General features: G+C 37.7%; 1 non-coding gene across 1 annotated transcript; it reads right to left on the bottom strand.

Moving 5' to 3' along the window:
- Nucleotides 1–1364: 1364 nt before the first annotated feature.
- Nucleotides 1365–1466, bottom strand: LOC122099661. Its single transcript, XR_006145979.1, has one exon. It is a non-coding gene; the product is annotated as a U6 spliceosomal RNA (small nuclear RNA).
- Nucleotides 1467–25093: the final 23627 nt, after the last annotated feature.

Here is a 25093-nt window from a genome sequence, read left to right as displayed (position 1 = left end):
ACAGTGTGGAGATTACTTTCCAAAAAGGCCACTCATGTGAATACGAAGGATGACGATGAGTATACCCCTCTTTATCGGGAAGCCTACAGTGGACATGTAGACATTGTCCATGAGTAGGTGTCTCAAGGCAGATATTCATGCAATAACTGTGAATGGCAGGACACCCCTGCATAGTACTTATATGTGGAATAATACCAGAGTGGCTTCTTTTTTACTTCATCATGATGCAGATACCAATGCCGAAACTAAAGTTCTCTTGACCCCCTTGCATCTTGCTGCTGGGAATAGAAATACCAAAGATACGCTGGATCTCCTTCTGTTGATCCATTATATCAACCCAGGTCTGAAGAAAAATTTGGAAGAAACTGCATTTGATATTGACAAAAGGATAATTATGTATCACTACCTCTTTGAAGTTGTGGAAGGCTGTACAAATTGTTCTTCTAAGTCAAAAATGGTTTGGTTATGTTTCTTAAATTTCAAAAATGTCAGTCCATCTTTGTGTTCATACAAAATATTTTCACAATACAAACCAACAACAATATCTTACTTTAAAAATTCATGAATTCCATGGTATTCTTCCAAGTGAATTGCTTGACTTTGATGTCAGAATGTATTCAAGAGTTGTTTGTATATCTCTATAATGATTTCTGCAGAGTTTGTGACTTTCTAATCAGAGATAATTTAAACTTATCTGTTGAAATGAGTAATACAGAAATTAAAGATATTTCTGGTGCTGGTATGAAAAAATATATTTTAAAATATTCTGTATTCTGTTTGTATAATGTCCATAATCTATTTCATTCTCACCTCAATATAATACTTTGAATTCTACATTGTTTTATAATACATAGGTTCATTAATAAATGTTTCCTTTCAGATTGCATTCCATATAGAAACAGTTTAAGATTCCTTTTTCCCTAGGTCCTTATACTATTTTATTTCTCTGGGATAAAATGACAATGTTATCTAATTTCAAAAGTTTTGTAAAAGTTATGCAATGTAAAGGCCTTTCTAAGGTGTAGATTTAACACACTGATGTCAAACTAACTTTTAATTCAATTAATTACATGCATTGTTAGACTTGTATTTTTGTCATCAATTTTTTAATAACAGTTTTTCAATTCTTTTTCTTTTTGGGGGGGGGGTCCGCTCGTGGGGCCTGAACTCTGTGCTTGGGCGCTGTCCCTCAGCTCTAAAGCTCAATGCTAGTGCTCTACCACTTGAGCCACAGCGTCACTTCCGGCTTTTTTCTTATGTGATGCTGAGGAATTGAACCCAGGGCCTCAGGCAAGCAAGCCAAGTGCTCTACAACTGACCCAACTTCCCAGCTCCAGTTTTTCATTTCTTACATCTGAAGAATAAAAAATATGGAATACTTCACAAATTTTCATAACATCTTTTTGCAAGTGCCATCTTAATCTCTTTATTGTTGTAATATGTGTAGACGTACTGCTGAAGAATATAGTATCCTGTAAATTTAAGTAATTAACGATGCAATCTTTATACAGGCATATATCCCTGTTTGCCTATTTCCAACAAGAATACCATATTGTTCCAAAAAATGCTATTGATCATATTTCTCTAAAATTCTGAGTATATTGGAAAAAACTTATATTGCTTGGTTGATTGCTCACATTTGTAATTTTTTTTGTCAATGACTATTTTAAGTGTTTTTCATTTTAGTTTTGATCATACTTTGAAGCATTTATAGCTAGGTCCACAGGTGATGGCTTTATCAACTGAGTTAGCTTTGTGGAGCTAATGGATTCAAAGTAAGCCTTGCTTAAGAGCTACTTCTAAATTTCTGCAGCTTAAAATTTCCCAAATGAGGTCTTACTGGCACATATGTCTCTCTGACCCTTTACCCTTCTTCCTTGTAGGAACAGACCAACCAGGATATATTACCTTGACAGCATAGATTATCTTACTGGAACAAAACTAATCTTAGTTACAAGGGATCATAGAGACATGAACAGTTCAAACAGAACAGTTCAGGCTAGAAGGTATTTTATCAAAATATAATTGCTTATTATACCTAACATTTCAAAAGTAGCTAAAGCCAAGAAGGTGCAAAAATTGTTCATATGCATGATTAGCTAATGTGCTGGCCTGTCGACCTTCCAACCAAGCAGGAACTTACACTATTGCCTTTCTATCACCAAATATTTCCATATCTCCAGGAGATGTCTATTTGTTTCTTCTGTACATTAGGTCATAAATTGGTAACGTTTTAATCACAATGCTTCCATTTGCCTCTAGGCTGTAAATCTACAAATGGTAAAGCTTTAGGTCTAACTCTACCAAACACTGAGATAGAGATAATGGAGTACTATTTTAAAACAGAGTAGCCTTTGATACCGTAACCACAACAGAACAATGCAAAACATTTTCTTATATTAAATATAGTTATATATTTTATATTTATATGTGCTGATTTTATATTTCACACAGTGAATCTTACCAGAATTATTTGATAATTTGACAAATAAATGGATATTTATTCCAATAAATAAATTGGAATATAAATAGTTAGGCTTAGAATATATATTAGAACACAAAAATTATCAGTGCAATGTCTTTGGTATAAACTTGTGATACCTTCTAAGTGTACTTGGTCTTCTGAATTCCCCTAGTAAAAGAAAATGTTGTTTTCCTCTAATCTATAAGGGATTTTACTCTGTTGCTCTGTTTATTGTTTTAACTCGTTGGTCCCAAAATGTTTTTCTCCATATTTCTGAAGCATTCCTACTGATCATACCCAAATTTTGCTGATATAACATCTAATAGGTATTATTCTTCTGCAAGACACACGGGTCCTAGGATCCCAGGTCCCAGTTATCTACATTATCAGATAACGAGGGCAAGACTTCTCACCTAAGCCCATGCAACATGCCAACAGAAAGTAATTGAAGACCCATCTCAATTTCTCATTTCCTATAATATTTAAGGGCTCCACTTCTTTATGACAAATGAATTAGCAGTAAGCAATTGTGAACTGCAAGGCAACTTAAAATGAAAAATGAGATCACAAAATCTGAGAGAAAGTACAGTAATTCAAACTTTCAATTTACAGATGACCAGCCCATATGAGTGAAAAAGTTCACAAATGTCACAAAATTATTTTTAATGCCCCTCTACTAATGATTAATGAAAGATTTCAGTCTAGCATAAGTAGGCCAAAAAATAGTTGCTGGAACGATAGATCCATAATCAGTCTACCAAGGCTAGAAAAACTTGACTTAGAGGTCAAATATAATTCAGAAAAACATTAATTGAGACGATCCTTAGTTCTTCAAAATACTGGTACTTCAGTAAACTTGGTTCTGTTGTATCAAAATGTTGTCATTCTCAAACCAATGATAACCTACATTTAATCTCATGAAAATATATTTCTTTTCAAATAAACTTTTAAAAATCACATTCGCCAAAATAACATTTGACTAGTAAATGATGCTTAGTGACATTGCAACTTTTTCAAGTCTAGGCTGCAAGTTACAATAGAGCTGATTTATTTACCCAGCACTAATGGCAAACCGGTTCAACCACTCACAAAAGTGTAGAAATAATACCACTCACCATTTGTGTTGTTCAGTAGGTGGCTTCCAGAAATGTGTTAAGTAGATCAGCCCCCCAAATGTCAAACCTAAACAATAACTAAAATATTTCATCACATAATAAGATATATTTTAAAAACTCACGAATAGTTGCCTTATCATATGTTGTTTTATGTTTTCTCAACCTGCCTAGCATAGTAAGAAATATGTCTTTAAGTCTTGAATATGGGTACTCATCAGAGATGTGACAAACATGAAATCTGTCATCTATTTCTATCATGTTCCTATATAGTAGTAAATTTTAATTTTCTTCTTTTTCCCAAACTTATAGGTAGTAGAAAATATTATCCCATGTAAAATAAAATAATCACAAACCATTGTACAAAGCCATTTATAAAAACTGGTAGTTAGGAATACATTCTAAGACATTTTTAAACTTTCTTGTTGACTAAGATGAATCTTCCAAATGGATGAGAATAAAATCATGTCTAGGTGCTTCACATCTCCAGTCTTGCAAATTGTTATGGCAGATGAATAATTTATGGAAATATAAGCTGACATCTATTAAAGTATATGCAGAATTGAAACTCAATGGTATGTATATAAACCTTTCAAACTATTACCAGATAGTTTAACAGAATGATTATCAGGAAACTGAAACAAGAAATGAATAATAGAAAAGATACAGAAGTAATGAAAAATGAAACAAGGGGCAAGTACAGCTAGAATACTCAATGTACACATATGATAAAGTAAGTGGTAAATCAAATAAATCGTGGAGAAGGGATTGGTTGAGAATGATAGAAGTGAATCTGATTCAGGAGCATTGGACAATTATATGGACATATTTAATTGTAACACACTTGCATGACCTTTTGAAATTCAGTGAAAAAGACACAACAAAAACACAAAAATCACAACGAAAAGGAAATCTCTAGAGAGTATGTATATGACCTCTCAAAATTTTAAATAGTTGGTGAAGGGCAGTCTTTTGGAAAAGCAACCAAAGGTGTTCAAATTGGGCAGTTTGGGTTAGGGGAGAATTTTGAACAAATTTAAATACATTGCCTAAGGTTATAAATCACCTACATCTAATGCAAATATTTTCTTCTGCGAGTTTTATTTGTCTGAACTGGATACTCCAGTCCTGAGACACAGTTTATAGCTTGTGAGAATAGAATGGAAGAAACAAGATCAAGAACCCATTACTACACTGGAGAGAAAAGAGTCCTCTAGGTTTTCTCTCATCTCTCTTCACTACTCTTTTTTCATACTTTTAAGTCAAGTGATTTTGAACTGTATCTTTCCTTCTTTGTTCTGGCAAAGTAATTGGTCAAACTAATTCTCTAAATATTATTGGCCATTTTATGTCTATCATGCTGTTTACTTGTCCAAGTGAGTCCATTAAACTTCCTCCTTGCATTTGGTTGCCACAAAATCCCAACATCTATGTTAATGAGGACAAAGTATAATGTAAAACTTTGTCTCCAAAAACCAGTCCAAGAAGCTGTGATCACAAATATTTAGCTATACTTTTTTCTTTTACCTTGAAAGTCTTCTTATGTCTAAAATGCCCACAAAAATAAGTACTCCTCAAATTTTTGGTTCAATCACTTCTAAACTCAAAGTTATAATTTGCTAACAAGATGCTTAGAGGAAACTGAAAATACTCCACTTTTATCTTCTCTTAAGACTCTCCTTAGATACCAAATCTCGAACAGTGAAGTTGTTATTTACAAAATTATTTCAATAGATTATTTTTCTCTTGGTCTTGCATTTGCTCAACAATATGTATGGAGAAGAATAGTGTTAAATCACCCATACCTTGGATGACAGTGTCTGTTAAAATGGATAATACTTCTATGTCCAACTTCTATGTCCTCCTCTTAGCTCTTGCCTGATTTTCAATTAATCACATCTTTTTGGCTTCAAGTCTAATGAAGCTGACGGACTATAAGGCCTCCCCCACTGCTCTATCTTCATGGTTTCTCTTTTATTTGGATGTGGAATTTATTTTCATGTCTTCATTCAATCTGTCCTGCATTGTAGTGAGCCAAATAGGCTCTGAAAAATCACTTTAGGTAGCAAAAATATTAACACATGTATATAAAAATGTTTTGGCCTCCCTCCACTGCTCAAGCCAATATGCTTAGCTAGGGCTTCAAAGAACGCATTTTCTTACCTTTTCAATTTGCTCAATTTTTTTCTGATCCACAAACTTTTTGGCTTATGTAATAAGAGAAGTCTTCACTATCTCATGTTAAAAAGGTTATTATATTTTGTGAGCTACTTAGAAATGTGAAATCATTGGTTTGAATTATCCAATCAGATTTTTTTCTGTGTTTCAGTGCTTCACGTGCAAAAATATTGTGGAAAATATTACAATCAGAAAAGTGTAAACCCAATACCTTCTTTCATTGTGGAGGGCGCTTTCTCCCTAAATATTTTTATCAAATTATCTTTTTCAGGAAATTACTGTTTGGTAATTAAAGGTCAATTCAAAAATTTTGATATCTTTTTTTAAGAATTTGGAATTTAACTTCCACTACAACCTTGTTTAACACAGTGAGAGTATATTTCCTGGGTAAGGACAATTCTCAAGGGACCCTACATGATTTATAGCAAGGTTTCTGAGATTTGTTTGTTTAGTATGAAAATGAGGCACCTTCACCCACATTGCTCTCTATCAACTAAGTCTCCATGTATTTGTTTGCATGAAAGCCTATTTTCCCAGGCAATTTTAAATTTTCTTAATAGGCTAAGTTGTTAAAAAAAGTTTGTACAATTAAAATTTACCTGTCATAATTTTAAAACTTTTTAAAATTCCCTTATCAGAATTGCGAATTCACCAATCCTAATTCTACCTTTATCATCAAAAACAGTTCACATGTTTTTTTCATGATATAGTGTCCATGAAACTACTATTTTCCAGTTGCTTTGTTATGCATATATATGACCATCTATGGTGATGCTGAGCAAAATGAACTTCAAGATATGGAAACAGGTTTTTATTTGCGGTTGTTGTTTTTAATGTACTATGTGATTTCTATTTTCTGTGTGTTTTTCCTTATGGTTTATCCCCTGCTGCATTTGATTTGGGTACCCTGTGTATTGTGTATATATTTACCTTAATTCGGGAAGAGAAGAGGAACAACAAAATGGCAAGACAAACGACCAAGGATAACCAATGTAATAGCAATACTCATAAGAAAATATGCTGGAAATGTACATCAAAACTTGTCACAAGTAAGGGGTGAAGGAAAACAGAAAAATGAGAGTGGGAGTAACAAGTTTGAAAAGTTATGTATTCACTACCTTACAATTACTGTACCCCCACTGTACATCACATTGAAAATAAAATTAAATTAAAAAATAAGCTGCATGAAATAAAATTTCACTGTATTGGTATAATAAATATTATTCTTTATGTAGTAACTTTTAAAAAATAAATTCTATTTGACATCTAATTTGAATTAATTACCCATTTTTAATAGAGGACAATCAACTTGAATGCTATCTAACTAGACAATATTTTCACATTATACTTGCCAATAATTTGAAAAAAGAATAAATTTAGTACTTTCTCATATTAAAACTGAAAACAGTTTTAATTCTATGGAAACCCACAACTTTTAAAAGTAAATAAGTTGTTAAGAGGACAATATATGTATTTGTTCTTCAAAATTCCTATGGCTGTTAACTATTCATTTTCAAATTCTGATCATTCCATACCTGAGAGATTCAAAACAGTACCTGTTTGCATGTTATAGATGCAGTTTCCAAAGGGGTGTTACAGATTGAGTAGTCAACAGAATAATAGCCACATTCTGGTAGAGAATAAAACTATGAAGCATCGGTAATAATTAATTCTTCAAGAGTAAGCAATTGTTTATCAGAGTAAGCTATTATTTCTAAGACCATCAATCAAGATTTATGCCATAAAGTCATCATAGTCCAACAGTTTTCAACTTATATTGTGCACCTTAAAATTCCCTTAATTCACATCACGAATTGCTTATCTCTATTGTGAAAAAATATACTACACCTCTGCTAATGTGATGCCCTCTGTGTTCTGGAAAGAACACAACAATAAACTGGGTTGCATCATTTTTCCCCCACTGGTATTTCTGAGATCACAACACTTGGAAATATTATTTATATTTATACTTTTTTAACTATCATAGATATTCAGGATGTTAAGATCGGAAGATTACAATACAAAGCCTACCCAGGCAGGAAGGTTCCCCAAATTCTTATCTCCAATAAACTTCTCAGCAAAAACCAGACAAAAGTTGCACTGAGGTTGAAGTTTTAGGGCACAAGCCTTGAGCATAAACAGGCTTAGAGACAGTGTCCAGGCCCAGAGTTCAAGCCCAAAACCTAGCTTTTTTCTCATTGTATACGGAGGTACATAATTAAGGAAACTGATTCCTGTGTTACATACAAGTAGAAGAAAGAAGATGTCACACAATTATCCTGTTCATACCATGTTATACCAAAGCCTCAAAAAATTGCTCTTTTTAGCCGGGCGCTGGTGGCTCATGCCTGTAATCCTAGCTACTCAGGAGGCTGAGATCTGAGGATCGCGGTTCAAAGCCAGCCCAGGCAGGAGAGACCATGAGACTCTTATCTCCAATAAACCACCAGAAAACCAAAAATGGTGCTGTAGCTCAAGTGGTAGAGTGCTCGCCTTGAGCTGAAGAGCTGAGGGACAGTGCCCAGGCCCAGAGTTCAAGCCCCACGACCAACAAAAATAAAAAAAATTCTCTTTTTTTTTCTTTTATCTTTGTCGGTATGGGGCTTGAACTCTGGGTTTGGGCGCGTTCCCTGCACTCTTCAGCTCAAATCGAGTGCTCTACCAATTGAGCCATAGGGCCAGGTCCAAAAATTTGCTCTTTTTCTAAATTTATAAATTAATATTATATATTTATTGGCAACTCTGTCTACATTATTCACATTATCATTTTATACATGAACTGTTGGTGTTATCTATTAACTAAGTTCTAATTATAACTCACTTGAAAGAATATCTTAAGCAAATAGAGTGCAAGAATCATTTTTGAATTTGTCAATTAAACCTCTACTTAAAAAGAATTTTGTAGTATCCTATAGAATATAAAATTACATACAAAACCAAAATATTTTAAATCTAAATTCTAATTTGGCAAGATCTACAGTCCTACATTAGTCAAACTTTGCTATTTCTCCAGGCTTAAGCTTTTGTAATCCTTCATCATTTCTTTGGAATCAACAGAATGATGATTACTTACTTTTCAAATTTTGGATTGGAATCATGAGCCATTTTGCATGTAGGAATGTTCTGTAATGAAGAGAGCATTTAAAACACAACTGAGGATTATATATGAGTTGCATTTCAATAAGAAAGGTGACTTCTCAAAACATAGTGTCAAAATTAGCCCAGACTTCCGACTGTGTATTACTTTCTTGTTTGATTGTTTTATTAAGACTGAATTATACTACCTGGTCCAGGTTAGGTATCACTATGTAATTACACTCTCTAATCTCCTGTCTTAGTCTGAGTGCTAGAATTCTAGGCTTGTATTATATTGCCCAGCCATAGTTTCTTGGTTTATTTAATCTTGATACAGACTAGCAATTCTGAACTTCCCCAGTGATATTATCCACTAGACTGCTGAGACTATTCATGGACTATTTTCAAAGATGTTCTAACATTTGACACAGGATATGAACATTTTCAGATGCACATGCAGCGGTCTCTGATTTATTCCTCCATGGATCCAATCATTGTAACATTGATTATATGACTCTCTTACTATCTCTGATCCCAACCTATGCAAATAATCTCAAATTTTTTGAAGAAAGTTTACTTGAAGACTTTCTAATATTAAAACATAGCCCTTAATTCTAGTCTTACTCAGGACATATTTTTTATTGTTTTTAACTTTTCCACATATTCTGAGAGTTGTTTCATCTATGTATTTGTGTGTGCACATAAATGTGCCTCTGTGTGTATGTGTATGTTTGTATGTACGTATGGAAAAGACTCAGGTCTCATTCATCAATCTTGCTCATGACTGGTATTTCATCACCTGAGGCATTCTTCCAATCCAGCTTTTGGCTGGTTAATTATACATAGTGTCTCAAAGACTGTTCTGTCCAGGCTGGATGCAAGCTGAACTTCCCAGACTCTTTTACATTCTTAGGTTTAATTTCTCCAGTAGTATAAACTTTTAAACTACAAACATTTTTGTGAGTGTAAAGTTTAAGCTATAGCCCAGTTTTTAACACAAGAATTCATATAAAGATAGATGAACATACATATTACATATGCTGAGTGTACAATGTTAGAAATGTGATCTTAAGCTGGGTGCCGGTGAGATTTCAGGATTGGGGTTCAAAGCCAGCCTGGGTAGGAAAATCCCAAAGACTCTTAATTGTAACCCTTTTTACAGTATTTTCACAATAAAGAATAAAAGAAAAAAAAAGAAAACTGGAAGTGGTACTGTGGCTCAAGTGGTAAAGCATTAGCCTTGCACTGAATAGCAGAGGGACAGTGCCCAGGCCCAGAGTTCAAGTGCCAAGACCACTACCACCACCAATATATATATATATATATATATATATATATATATATATATATGTAAAGGAAAGAAAAAAAATGTCATTTTAGCCACCAGTTCATTGCTAGTATAATCCCTGCACTCTCAAGATGGACTTTTTTTCCTGTTAAGTCCATGCTCTTATATCTGACTTGCATTGGAACCAGAATTTTTCTTCCATTCTACTATCTATAAAGTTGCTTGGTTAGCAAGCATGATTTAGAAACGGAGTGGCCTCATACTTCGTGTTCCATGCAGGAGTAATGGTTTCTCTATATTACTCTCATAAATCTACATACTGGACTTGGCTTTATTGTTTCAATGTTGTCTTATTTGTAGAGTCTTCTATTGTTGGGAGCCAACAGTAAAGCTCAAAGGTCATCTTGACCCTTGTGCTCGCTTGAAGGCACGTACAAGGAACTGGCTTACTTGAAAGACACCAGGTGCCTGGGATTGCTTTGCTATGTCTGTAGAGTTTGTTTTACTTTTAACCAGTTGACTTTGTCTTGTTTTTACTGCACTCTGTTTTTACTGAAATTTTCCTTGTTTTTCTGGATTATAGTAACCATATGCTACTTCTTTACTTCTAACAGTATATATTAGGGAAAATTAAAAATAAATGGTGCTGCAGTATTGAGCTGCAGACCTCTGGACCGTAACATTTGTCTTGTCTTTTTTTTTTCTCATCCTTGCCCCATAAATCAGTATTCCCTTTTGTTGCTGGCAGGCTCTGGCATTCTATAGTGTATTGAACCCTTATACTTAAACACAGAACTTCTTTTTCTCCTATAATTGCTATTGTTTCCCTTACTGTTAATTCATGTACACTTGGGAAATAATGCGCAACACATAACCTCACAAAAAAATGATCTGAGAATCTTCTTGCCATTTAAAAAACACCTTAATTTACAGAGAACGTACAAAGTTTGAACTCAATGTACTCATGGATAATGTATTTATAAGCAATATAAATTTCATATGTTCCCTTTACTAAGTTTTCTCTGAAACACGTGTTACCTCTGGTACAAAGGTGTTCTTGTGTTATTTCAGTCAACCCAGAAAACATTCATTATACCTCAGGCAACACCAGAAAACATTCATTATACCTCAGGCAACACCATCGATTGTTACTGGGAGTAACTGTTACTGGATGTGGAAACTGATCCCAGGAGAGGAATTGAATATAGCGGAATGACAAAGTCCAAGTTAACTTGTGCTTTCCTTTTTACTGTATAAGAAAAGAATCCAAGGCTTGAAAGAAATTCTGTTCCTGACTTTCTCAAGTGTGTTCTATGCTCATATAAAACTTTTGTGTAAATTTCTAGTTGAAAGTATTACATAAAGAAATAATGTGCCATTTGAAGGCCAGCACAGAACACAAAAAGTAATGTTGTTTTAAAAGTGTTCTACAGTAAAGAAACAAAGACATGAAGGTTTTAAAGTGTCTTATGGATGGATATTTCACCCTGGAGATGTTCTCTTGTTGCAGGAGACAGTTATCAATTCCTTTAGTCTGGTTCTGTGTTCTCCAGAGCAATAAGGATTCCAAAAAAGCAGGATGAGCATGATCAGCAAAAGAAGGCTCTTCTCAGACTAGTACTCCTTTTAAGGAGGGTCCCAAAGAAATATTTGGGATTTTTTGTTTGATTGTTTGTTTAGTTTGTGCTGGTTCTGGGGCTTGATCCCAAGGCTAGACCCTGTCACTGAACAGTTGACTTTCCTGCCCACCTGCCCTCAAAGCTAGTACTCTACAGCTTGAGCCAAAAGTCCACTTCTGGTTTTTTGGTGTTTAATTAGAGATAAGAGTTTGACAGGCTCTCCTGCCTGGGTTGCTTTTGAGCTAAAATTGTAAGAAAGCTAAGTGACATCAACTATATAGTCTTGTCTTTTGATACAATAAATAGTAGATGAAGTTGACTGTAAATCTAATATTTGACAATTTTTGCAAGAAGAGACTAAGTCCAGAAAAGAAGCTGTAACTTAAATAACTCAGCAAAAGTAGGTGTACTGAATCATTTTGGAATTATTTTTTTTCTGTTTGGGAAGATTGTTGATCTTGTTGTTCCTTTCGGGGAAACTTAAAGTCATATTTGCACTTGGTCATGAGGCTTGAACTTTGATCCTGGGCACTGTCCCTCAGCTCTTCAGCTCAAGTTGAGCACTCTACCACTTTAGCTATAGCACCACTTCTGGGTTTCTGATGGTTAATTGAAAATAAGAGTCTCATGGACTTTCCTGGCCAGGCTGGCTTTGAACCACAATCCTCTGGCCTCAACCTCCTGAGTAGCTAGGATTACAGGTGTGAGCCAACAGCACCCGGCTCATATTTGCATTTGTGTGCACTGAATGACATTATGTAGCCAAAGAATGGAACTTTGAAACAAATGATGACATTGCATGGCGTTACATATCTACCATCACAACTACAGAGGACCAAGCCTGGTGAAGCATACCTGTCACAGATAGGAGGACCACGATCCAACCCAGCCTGAGCATAGAGTCTCTATCTCAGAAATGCCCAAGACAGAAAGGTGGCTTTTCAGTGCCAGGGAGGGGAAACAAGCAGGGGATCATAGTGTCCCCAGAGGGGTGTCTGACACAGGCTGGAGTGGTGTTGGGGCAGCCACTCACCTGTGCTGCTGGGAGAAGTTTTTGGCTGCAATTCATACTGTTTATTCTTCTAGGTTTTGTATTTGAACTCAGGGTGTGGGTAAATCTGCAGCAATGTGGATGAAAGGGAAGGTCACCGTACTTGAAGATAAGAAAGTCAGGTCTGTTCACTAGTCATGAATTCAAGCCCAGCCCTGGCAAACGTACTATTTATATACATTGTAAAGATAGGATTTATACTTACCTATAGATGTTCAGTCCATACATGTATGGTGTGATTGTTCCTTATATTGTTTATTTTATTTATTTATTTACCATTGATTTTACTATGATGAAACATATTCTGTTTATTACATTGATGACATCCTATCACAGAGCATCTAGATTTGTAGAAATGTTCTCCATCATGCCTGACACCAAGGATTCTCAGAGAAAAAGAAAACAAGTTTCACATTCGGCTTCTTAGTCCACAATCCACTTGTTGGTAGTACTGGGATCTGAACATAAGCCAAGGTGAACACACCTACTTGTGACCAACTAAGAAGCTAGGCCATTCCTTGGATCTGACATTGATCCCCAGGTAGGCTATAGTCATAAATTCATAATTTAAATGTAGGATCTATATTGACATACATGTGTGGACAGGATCTTGTGTTCGGTGCACTTCTCCTTATTTTGTCTCTTATTCATGGAGGTATTGTGTGTTTTACTAAGCATGGTAACAAGTATAACTGTGCTGACATGGATGACAATCTTTTCCCATGGTTATAGGGTGGCCTATGCATTCTTCATCCTAGTTGAGACCCAGGACTTTCACAGGAGAGGAAAACGTGTGCAACAACTGGCATCTGACATCAGGATGAATCTTTTGTCAGTGCTAGGATTTGAACTCAGGTATCAGGGGAAGGGGAAGCTCACAATCCTTGAAGACTAGAATGTCAGGCCTGATCCAGGGCATGATTTGAAGCCCCAGCACTGGACAAAATAGCAAGCCCACCTTTCTTAAACATAGGATCTCTCTTTGCCTACAGGTGTGGTATGCATCTTGTGTTCAGTATAGTTATTCTTTTTATTTTGTGTCATCGTCAGGGATGTATTTTGTTTTTTATTGCATATGGAGACAGATATAACTGTGCTAACATGGATGATAACCTATTTCCATGCCTATGGAGTTGCCTATATAGAATTCTCCATCCTCGATGAGACCCAGGACGTTCACAGGATAGGAAAACACGTGCAACCATAGGCTTCTCACATCAGAATGAATCCTTTGGCAGTGCTGGAATTTGAACTCAAGGCCTAGCAGGCCCAATTGGTGAATGGGTCATGGTGAGCACACGACTCTGTGAGCCACTAAGCAGCTAGTCCATTCCCGGGACCTGAGATCGAGCCCTGGTGGGGGCCAATATAGTCATGAATTCATAAATAAACAGAGGATCTATATTTCCAAACATGGGTGGGCAGCATCTTGCATTCAGTGTAGTCATTCTCTTTTATTTTGTGTCTTATTCATTGATGTATTGTGTATTTTCTTGAGTATAGGATGACAGAAATAACGCTGGTGAACTGGATGACAACAACCTATTCCCATGAGTATAGAGTTGTCTATACATTCTCCATCATAGCTGAGACTCAGGACTTTCACAGGTGCTAGGAAAACAGGTGCAACAATTGGCTTCTGACATGAAGATGAATCTTTTGGCAGGGCTGGGATCTGAACTCAGGGTCTAGCAAACCCAATTGGTGAATGGGTCCACATGAGCACACCAGCCTGGGTGCCATGAAGGAGCTAGGGTGTTCCCAGGACCTGAGATTGAGCCCCCCCGAGGGGAAAGTGAGGAGCATAATATTCATCTATTCATAAGCTGAAGCTAGTATGCATATAAGTACATATTTGTAGAGATGGTGGCCTGTGATGGAATCCAATCTGTGTGAATACTGATTCTTGGATCTTTCCTGATGCCTCCATTTCAAGATGCTGATGATTGTCGTGCTTCATCAACTCTTCTTTGGAAATAATCGATACTCCATGAGTCTTGCCTATCATTTCCTACTTGCATCATGCACGAATGACTCAATCAAGGATGAGATCGATCGAATTCCATGACTCTTCCTAGCTCCAGAAACGAGTATCTCAGGGTCTCCAGCCATTCCCTCCTTGTAGAGGGGCTGAACTCAAGCCTCAGGCCTGGAAAAGATAGTTCTTATATACATTTTAATGATAGGATTCATAGGGGCTGGGAAGGTGGCTCAGTGGTAGAGTGCTTGCCTTGCATGCTTTAGGCCCTGGGTTCGATTCCTCAGCACCACATAAGCAAAAAGAAAAAAAGTTGGAAGTGGCACTGTGGCTCAAGTGGTAGAACACTAGCCTTGAGCTGAAGAGCTGAGGGACAGTGCCCAGGCCCAGAGTTCAGGCCCCACGACCAGACAACCCCCCCCGCAAAAAAAGATAAGATTTATACTTTGGTACAGATGTTCAGTCCATATTGTGTTTGGTGTGGTTATTCATTTTATTTCTTGTTTTAGTCATTTATTTATCATTTATTTTATTGACTCTGATGACACCTCTACCATTTATTACATTGTTTACATCCTATCACATAGCATCTAGATTTGTAGATATGTTCTCCATCATGCCTGACACTCAAGACTCTCTCAGAAAAAGAAAACATGTGTCACACTCTGCTTCTTACTTTATGATTAAATTTTGGCAGTGCTAGGATCTGAACTCAGGGCATAGCAAGCCCAATTCATGAATGGGTGAGTTTGAGCATGGCAGCCTCTAGCCAATGAAGCTGTCAGGTGGTCCACAGACACTCAGATCGACCCCCAGGTTTGGCCAAAACAGTGATACTTGAATAGGCAGATGGTGGCATGCAAGTAAATATATATAGGTAAAGAGTGCTAGAACCGTCTCTCTATGATTAAATGACACCTACTATGTTTCTACCAACTTTTAGGTATTTATTATACCGCCATTGAAGGAATATTATTCTTTTCATGCTTAATAAACTATTACTTAAGATCAATCAGCATTCTAGGATTATTGCATCCAATTTTAGACTAGACTGATGCATGAACTACTCTTTCAATTGGTATTCCTATGCATAAGAATGAGTCTCTTGTGATCTCTTGCCATTGGTGTCAGGCCTGGGATTTGAACGCAGGGCTTATGTTGGCAAGTTGGCCTATGGCTGCACTGATAGCCCACCAGCCATCAGCAATGGCAGGTCAGGTCCACTTTGCAGCCGTATCATTCAGACCCAGGAGGGTCATCGTGCAAAGAAAAAAATTGTAAAAACCCAGCCCTCTGAAGCTCTCCACATTTTGTGATTTGCAGCTTTTTTTTTCTTACTGAAAACCCTCTGAGCCTAGGATCTCAGGATCGGCTATGGGTCCAGAGACTGGACCCCAGCCTAGGGAGATCCAAGCTGAGACAGTTTCCACAACCTGAGTTCAAGCCCCATGGTTGACCTAAATAAATAAATAAATATTTAACTAAATTAAAAAAAATAAAGCCCCCAGGTTTCCAATTACTGCCAGTTTTATTTAGCCGCCTGGGATTTGAACTCAGGGTCTTGGTAAATCTGTAGAAATGTGAGGGAAGTGTTACCACTACTTGAGTTCAAACCCCGTGCCAACCAAAAATGAAATACTAAGTCACTGACATCGGTAGGGGGAGGTAGTTGTGGAGATGGGAGGGAAGGGATGGTAGGGGGTAAACAAAGGAGAAGTCAAAAATGCTCAATAGGAAATGTATTCATTACCTTGCTCCTGTAACTGTAACCACTCTGTACAATATTTTTACAATAAAAAACCTACATGAAAAGAATGTAGTTCTCAGAGAAGCATTTTGGAAGTAAGGGAAGGATGTCTGAATAGCTCTACAAAATTCTACACTGCTTTATTTTAAACGTTCAGTATGGAACTGAATAAACAAAACTGCTTCCATTTTAAAAAAATAAGTCACTGTCTTGGAACTGGGGCTAGTATTTCTGCCATTGCTAGGATTTGAGCTCACCGTCCAGGTCACCCTTTTGCACCATGGGTGAAGGTGAAACTCACTGTCCATGAGGAAAAGAAATTCAGGCTAAAGTTCCCAGGGCCTGAATGAAGGCCCTGTAAAGGAAAAAATATTTCTATACATGTAGGACATATGATATATACTTATATACATATGTTAATTTCATATTATGATTTTTATTACTGATTTGGTATTTTATTTTACTTTGATTCATCAATTTATTACTGTATTAATTATTATACATAATATTTATTACATTTTGCACTTCTATTATAAAATTATACACAATAAATTAGGACATTGACTCATTATTCATTAGTATTTTATTAAGTGTTGAAACATAATATATAATTAAATGGAGCATTTGTTGCAGTCCTCACATGTTTAGAATTTCTCCCAAATATGAGCTTTATGTTATCTTTGGAAATCTTTCTATTGGGATTTCTTTAGATGGTTTATAGTCAGAAGCCTTTTCTTGAGGATAAGCAAGTGAGGATAAAATTGTCAGGGTGGGGCTGGAAATGTTGCTTAGTGGAAAAAAGTTTGCTCAGCATGCGTGAATGTCAGATTTTGAATCCTCAGTGCCACATACTCAGAAAAAGCCAGAAGCTGTGGAGTGGCTCAAGTGGTAGAGCACTAACCTTTAGAAAAAGAAGGTCAGAGAGAGTACCCAGGCCCTAAGATCAAGCCCCAAGACTGTCAAAAACAATAGGCCAGATGCCTGTGGCTCACACCTGGAACCCTAGCATCTCAGGAGGCTGAAAGCTGAAGAACACAGTTCAAAGATAGCCTAGGCAAGGAAAGCCTGTTAGACTCTTATTTTCAGTGATCCACCAAAAGCCCCCATGTGGTGCTGTGGCTCAAGTGGTAGAATATTTGCCTTGAGCTGAAGGGCTCAAGGACAGTGCCCAAGCTTGAGTTTGAGACACAATTGGAAAAAAAGTGAGAGTTAATCAAAGTACTTTCCTATTTGTTAATTATGTAGCACTTCCATATGCCCAGCCTCTCAGACTCTAGCATTGTAACCTTGTGTCCACAGGGTTCGGAAAGGTCCAATGTTGAAAAGCTTAATATGCTCCCCAAGCCTTTTGTGATAAGAAGTTGACTTGTATTGTCAATGTCATTACAGTTCTAAATCTAGCAGAGAACCAGTAGCTCAGGCCCATCCCACTAGCTCAAGAGGCTGAGGTCTCAGGATCACAGGGTGAAGCCAGCCATGGCAGGAAAGTCTATGACACTCTGATTTCCACTTCTGAAAAGTCAGTTATTCAACAGCTTCCTGTGTTTCCCTTGGTGATGAGAAGTACTTCCACTCTAAATGTTCTTAGAGTTCTTGAGCTAGAGAAGCAGGAAAGAAACACTATTGACCCATCCTGAGTTCAAATGAAATTCTCAGGATCCAAGCCCTAGCCCTGTTAGCAGAAAGAACTCCAGTGTAACACTGTATTTGAAGGACAGAAAACAGTTGCAAAAGCCAGGCTAGGTACAGAGACCAGGCCTGTAGGATTAGGAGCAGAATATACACACTCAACAGGGAAGTGAGCTGCAAAACCAGTTCATTCATTCCAGGCACAGGAAGCAATGTGGGGAAACCTGAAACATTTGTTAGAGTTACACCAGTGTCAGGTTTTTCTCAGCCTCTTCAAACAATGACTAATTATCCTTCCTTCCTCAGGTGAAGGGAGCCTCAGTCTATCTTTACCTTGCCAATAGAGAGCCAGTTATGTGGGGTAGGGGGGAAGAATAGAGTAGAAAAATTCTGCTCTCTGGTCTTAGGAAGTGGGTTTTTGACTCATCTATCAGATTTAAAGGCCCTTCTTTTACCTCTGCCAGTCCATTCTCCTTCCTACATTCTCCACATAATTATTGCAAATCCTCAGACCAACTAGAGGCAGGGCTGTTTCTCTTCTCTCTCCAAGCACCTGAGATGGAATCTAGCGCTGCTCTCTTGTCTCTGGGGCCATTGGCTACCTGAGAAGTGGAAAAGAGACAGTATTCCTGCTCTGTGGTTGTGTGAAGGTGATGCTGGTGGCCTAACACATTCCAGAAGGTCTCATGACTGGGAATTGTTCCCATCTTTCCTTCTGACATCCAAGACCAGGTTCATCAATCATCTTTCTTTCTTATCTCTCTCTCTCTCGCTCTCTCTCTCTCTGTCTATCTATCTTTCTTTCTTTCTGTCTGTCTGTCTATCTGTCTGTTTGCCTTCCTGTCTGTCTGTCTATCTATCTATCTGTCTGTCTATCTATCTATCTGTCTGTCTACCTACCTACCTACCTATCTATCTATCTATCTATCTATCTATCTATCTATCTATCTATCTATCTATCTATCTATCTATCTATCTATCTATCTATCTATCTATCTATCTATCTATCTATCTATCTATCTATCTATCTATCTATCTAATTTTTCTAACTACCTACCTAGCTACCTACCTACCTACCTTCGTATCTGTTTGCCAGTGCTTGGGTTGAACTCAAGGCCTGGGCACTGTCTATAGAAATCTAATACTTGAGCCACAGCAACTATTCTGGCTTTTTTCAGTGTATGTGCTTCCGAGGAATGATACCTAGGGCTTCTTGAATGCTAGGCAAGCACTCTCTCAGTAATCCACATTCCCAGCCCCCTCACCTTTTCCTTAATGGTAGTTTTAACATGTGTATGCTATCATTTTACATCCCCATGTTTAATTTTCTGGATACTGGTTACATCTACGAAACCTGATCTTATCTTCTCCTGCCTGATTTGTGACTATTCCTGCATTGGCCTCATAATGAAATGTAAATAATGGCTGCTGAAAGCTTCACTGTGTCTCATATAAGGACACCGGCCTGGAACCCTGCAAGAGAAAAGCCATGGGCCTGAAATGAAGAGAATGATTCTATATGCTCAAGGAGCATATCTGAAAAATAAACTAGTAAATAAAAGCAGAAGCAATGCATACGGTCTGTTTGCACTCAGGAAAGTAAAATTCATATAAGTAGGTAGGGCACTGATACATAAACATGGCCTTCTCTTTTTGAATTTTTTTTTGTGGCCATCCCAGGGCTTAAACTCAGGGCTCGATGCATTCCTCAGCTTTTTCCTAAGGCTGAGGCTTCACCACCACTACAGCTCCACTTCGGGCCATTTGGTTGTTAATTGGACATAAGCGCTTACCAGCTTTCCTGCCTGGTCTAGGCTCTGTCTCCTGCTCAGCTTTCTCTCTCAAAGCTGGAGCTCTACCCTCTGGGCACTGTTCCACTTCTGGTTTTCTAGTGGTTTATTGGAGATAAGAGTCTCACAGACTTTCCTGCTCAGGCTGACTTTGAACTGCGATTTCCCAAAGAGGCTTCAAGCGGCATTCCTCAGGGATTCAGCTAGGAGATCCCCCACAGAAACCTTTAGTCTAAATCTAAAGCGGCACTAGAGAAAAAGAGATACATGAAGATGCTTCTAGTGTGTTCTAGACACTTAAGGTTGGAGACACACAACACTCATAATTATATTATTTTATAGGCAACAGGAGCAATGCAGACAGTATGAGGATCACTCCAGCTTTTGGTCCTCTCATCCTCAGTAAATTCACTGCAGCTCAATTCTAAGTGATGGAGCTGGCATGTCCTGTGGACATTTGCTCCCAAATCCGGTGACACTCATTTCTCACTTTTGTCTTCAGACCTGTGACCAGATGGGAAGATAAGGAGAGAAAATCCTTCTCAGATAAAGCAGCTATAAAGAACTTTGGGTAGTTAACTTATAGATTCAAACCATTGAAATGACCCTATTAAGGCATCAGATTGTCCAGATTAAAAAATGAAGAAGAAAAGAAAGAAGGTGCCAGAGGCTTCTCTCTGTAATCCCAGCTCGTCAGGAGGCTGAGATGTAGAGAATCTGAGTTTGAATCCAAGCAGCTTAGGAAAGTCCATGACACTGTTATTTCTAAGAGATCACAGGAAAACCCAGAAGTGGGTCTGTGATTCAAGGTTAATGTTCTACCCTTGAGCAAAAGGAACTCAGGGACAATGCCTAGACTCATAGTTCATCCCTAGGAATTGCCTCCTCAAAAAGTATAGACTTTTAAATATTTTTTTGTCAGTACTTTTGAATCTGGCTGGTATTATATTCTGTGAAAAATCAACTTTGCTTTCTCATGTAAACTAAAGTCTATGCAAACATTTTCTGTCAATTTCAATATCGTTTCTCCTTTATTTCTTTCTATAATTGTATACTTATTTCTCTTAGGCTTCAAAAACAATTCTAACTATATCTATTTAGATGATGATTGGAGTATATTCTTATTTGTATTGAAATTGTTGTTATAGCACTAAAATAATAAAACATGTTGTGCTGTTAATCTTAATTTTTTTGTTGTACTTAAAAAATGGATGTATTCAGAATTCCAAATTCTTTGATTTTCTGTCTTCTTAATATTTTTATTATTGTTTGTAATACAATATACTGTTTTATAATCATTTCAATTATAATGTTATTGAATGTAGTTTGAGTGTCATTGGGGAAATAAACTAAAATATTCACATTTTGTAGTTAGAAAAATAGAGACTGTACATCCATATCTTTGTGTACGTATGGATATATTCCTATAGGTGAAACTCCAGAGAAGCTATGATGAATGGCACCAAGCCAGGAAATTTGTATTCAATAAAATGATTTCATAACATAGACTGCTTTGATGAAAGTGCATGTTCCAGGGCTCTCCTCACTGTTCCCAATGTAGCCTGAGGGTTTCTCTGCATTCCAGGCCTGCTGGAAGAAGTCTCCTGCATTGTCTGGATAGACAGACAAAAGGTTTCAGTCTTGTACACCTGTTTAATAAAAAACTCGATCTGGGTCAGATAGTGAGGATGAGTGTTGGCAGGCTCTGAAGGTCAGGAGAAAAAGGTCTCCTTGTACCCCAACCTATCTCTCTCCCCAGTACTCTGGTTTGACAGGAAGCCTTCATTTGTGTCACCTTCGGTGGCAGGCCAAGTCCTGTGCACTTATCTTGCCTTTGTGAGATTTTATTCTGGTGTTCAGATACAGTGCTCAATATAATTCAGGAGTCCTTCTGGTAGAAAACTAAGGCACTGAACCTTATGAAATGTTTCATTGAGGGCATTGATGGGCCTATGATGCCTCTCCTAGGTTTCCGGAAGCTTGGAAAATCCAAGCATATGTCGGATATCACAAAGCTTCCTGTCATCTATGGCTGGTGAAGCTCATCAGCTTTTGAAACCTTTGACCTCTCCTAGTTGGGTCCTGGGTGGCTAGATTTTGGGGTTGAACACAGGGCCTGGGTGCTGACCATGAGCTCAGTGCAGAAGCCCGGAGCTTTAACATATTGTGCAAAAACATCATTTCTAGTCTGTGTGTGTGTGTGTGTGTGTGTGTGTGTGTGTGTGTGTTTGTACACCATCGCACGTGTGCATGGGCACATACACCATTCCTTGAGGTGGAACTCAGGACCTGAGCACTGTACCTAGTTTCTCTTGTACAAGGATAAACCTCTCCCACTTGAGCCACAGAGCCACTTCAGACTTTTTTTTTTATTGATGTGATCCTGAAAAATTAAATCCAGTATTTCATACATGCAAAGCACTCTACCTCTAAGGCACATTCCCAGCCCTCTACTTCAGGTTTGTTAGTTTGTTTCTGTCTTTTTTTATTGTTGTAGGACTTGAAGTCTGGTCCTGGGTTCTGTCCTTGAGCTCTTCAGCTCAAGTCTTGTGCTCTATCACTTGAGCCAATGCGTCACTTCAGCTTTTCTTGTGATCAATAGGAGCTAAGTGTCTCAAGGACTTTCCTGCCCAGGCTAGCTTTGAACCATGATCCTTAGATCTCATCCTCCTGAGTAGCAAGGATGACAGGCATCAGCAACAAGCACCCAGCTTCCACTTCATGTTCCTTAGTGGTGAATTGGAGATGATAGTCTCATGGTATATTTTGTGTCTGGGATAGTATGGAAACCATATCCTCAGATCTCAGCTTCCTGAGAAGGCAGGATGACAGACCTCAGCTATAAACCCTTAGGCTGTGGCCTCTGCTGCAAGGGGGTCCTTGATTCCATCCGGTGGAGTGTTAGCCATGAGCCCAAGAGGTAAGGTACAGCACCTAGGCCACTAGTTGAAGGTTCATGACTGAGAAAAAAACAAAACCAAACATTTGTCTGCAGGAGACAACTCACTAGTCTTCAGTAATACATAATTTTGTCCCTACCATGGGGACATATCTGTGCCTCAATATTCTCCGCATAATCATCTCAGTTGTGGAGCTCTTTCATGGAACAGATGAAAGAATGCACTCTGTGAAGGACACAGAACATGGCACTTTTTGCGTGACTCAGCACAAAGCATCCCGTGAAAGACACAGCACCCCGCACCCAATGCAGAACTCAGAACACTGCACCCTGTGAAGGGATCAGCACATAGCACCATGTGCAGGACTCAGCGCAGAGCAGCCTATGAAGGACTCAGCACATAGCTCTATTCCACAAGTTGTCATTAGAATTAGGGTTCTTTCATCAGTATCACCATTCTTTGAGGATCATTTCACATGTTCACATCTAATGGTTTAGTGGATGTTTTTAGGGGGGAGGGGAGGGTTAGCCATGGATCTTGAACTGAAACCATGAGGATACTGTTCTAATAACATTTGCTCAAAGCCAGAGCTCTACACTTTGAGCCTTATTTCAAAGAGTCTAGCAGACTTCCTGCCAGGTTTTAAAGCTCCAGAGCAGCCAGGATGTTGGGGGGAAGCCAGAGGAAGCCAGGATGATGGGGGTAACCCATGGATGTGGGTTGCAGCAGTTTCCATCTGGTTAAGTCAGGTTGGTTACAGCTGTCAGCACCAGACTCCTAGTTTCCTTTGTGATGAGGTTTTGAAGTCCTGTCGTTCTATAGTTGCAGAACATTCTACCTTCTTTTGTCGGCAGTCCTGGGGCTTGAGTAAGGGCTTTGACACTGTCCCTAAGGGTATGTGTGCAAGTCTAGCACTTAATTGATTGAAAGATAGCAGAACTTCGAGGTTTTCTGTTTATGTGGCACTCAGGAATCGCATCCAGGGCTTTGTGTTTACTAGGGGAGCACCCAACCACCGAGCCCCAGGAGTGAACGAGGTATAGAGATTGCTGTATATAAGTATTATATACACAAATAGATGTATGTATATTATTAATTTATAGATAATATTACTACCAATTATTAGATATTAAATTATGTCTCCATTAAATGATGTGCCCTGTTAACAATTAATAAAGCATTAATTAAAATTACTCAATAATCTATTATTGTTTATCACATATATACCTACATCCATACATATAATTACATATTTTATAGAATGAGACAGATGTCTAGGTATTATTAAATTATGCCTGATGTGTTACTACCAATTATTAGGTATTTATGTTTCCATGCAATTTTTATTCTGTTAATGCTTAATAAAATAATAAACTTAATCCACACCCTATCATTATTGTGTCTAATTTTATCCTAGAATGATTCACTACTAATTCAATCTGTTTTTTATTTATTGTAGTGACAATTCTTCCACCTATGACATTCTTTACATTTATGACATCCTATTACATAGCATATAGATTTGCATCTGAATTATACATCCTACCTGTCACCAAGCACTTTCAAAGAAAAAGAAAACATGTGTCATGCTCTGCTTCTCACTCCTCGATTACATTTTTGGCAGTACTGGGATCTAAACTCAGGGCCTAGAAGGCTCAATTCATGAATGGGTGACTGTCAGCCCAGCAGCCTCTAGCTAATTCAGCTGCCAGGTAGTTCCTAGGCCCTGACATCGAGCCCCGTATGTTGACCCCATATTCTGCTTAGTGTAGTTATTCATTTTATTTTTTATTTCATTCATTTATTTACCATTTATTTTATTGACTGTTATTACACATGAAATATTTATTACATTTATTACATAGGATATAGATTTGTCTATGCATGAAACTTCACACCTGACAACCAGTACTTTCACAGAAAAGGAAAACATGTGTCACCATGGGCTTCTTACTCCATGATTCAATTTTTGTGTGTGCTGGCATCTGAACTCACAGCCTACAAGGCCCAATTCATGAATGGGTGAGTGTCAGCACCCCAGCCTGGGGCATAGTGAGCTGACAAGCATTTCTAGCACCTGAGATCAAGCCCCAGGGGTTGACAAAATAACAGATTGACATGCAGATGGTAGTACACAAATAAATATAGATCTTTATAGAGTGCCAGAAATGTCTATACATTATTCAGTTATATAGGCTACATTCCTATCAATTCTTGGGTATTTATTATGCCTCCATGTAATTAATATTATTGTTTACAACC

This window comes from Dipodomys spectabilis, unplaced genomic scaffold (genome assembly GCF_019054845.1).
Source record: "Dipodomys spectabilis isolate Male_0828 unplaced genomic scaffold, ASM1905484v1 ptg000527l, whole genome shotgun sequence".
NCBI classification, from domain to species: Eukaryota; Metazoa; Chordata; class Mammalia; order Rodentia; family Heteromyidae; genus Dipodomys; species Dipodomys spectabilis.
This window is presented reverse-complemented; position numbering and strand designations above follow the sequence as displayed.